The sequence below is a fragment of the Myotis davidii genome, unplaced genomic scaffold, assembly GCF_000327345.1.
Source record: "Myotis davidii unplaced genomic scaffold, ASM32734v1 scaffold551, whole genome shotgun sequence".
Taxonomy (NCBI): domain Eukaryota; kingdom Metazoa; phylum Chordata; class Mammalia; order Chiroptera; family Vespertilionidae; genus Myotis; species Myotis davidii.
In genome coordinates, this window is record NW_006283788.1 from 896514 (window position 1) to 896883 (window position 370).

A 370-nucleotide genomic window follows, 5' to 3' on the forward strand; every position below is an offset into this window, starting at 1 on the left:
ACCGGGGGCTCTGCGCCCACCCGTGCTCTCTCGGGAAGGGGAGACCCGGGGAGCCAGGGACGTCCCGCAAGTTTCAGAGGAGGGGGTGGTTTGCAGCTGCCGGGAGGCTGGAGGCGCTCTGGATCCCGAGCCCGGGGAGGGGGCGCCTCCTGGGAGGTGGAATTGGGGGCGAAGTGCATGGGCTTGTGCGCCAACTGCCTGCTCCCCACCCCCCGAGTGCATGGCTTTTCGGGGCTCCCAGGCGCGCGGAAAGCGGGGGAGGGGAAGCGGGGCTGCACTGAGGGTGGGGGAGCCGGCGTGGGAAGAAGGGGGCCGCGTCGCGTGCTAAGTTTGCTGCTGAGTACTGGGGGCGCTCTCCCCACTTCCCGGG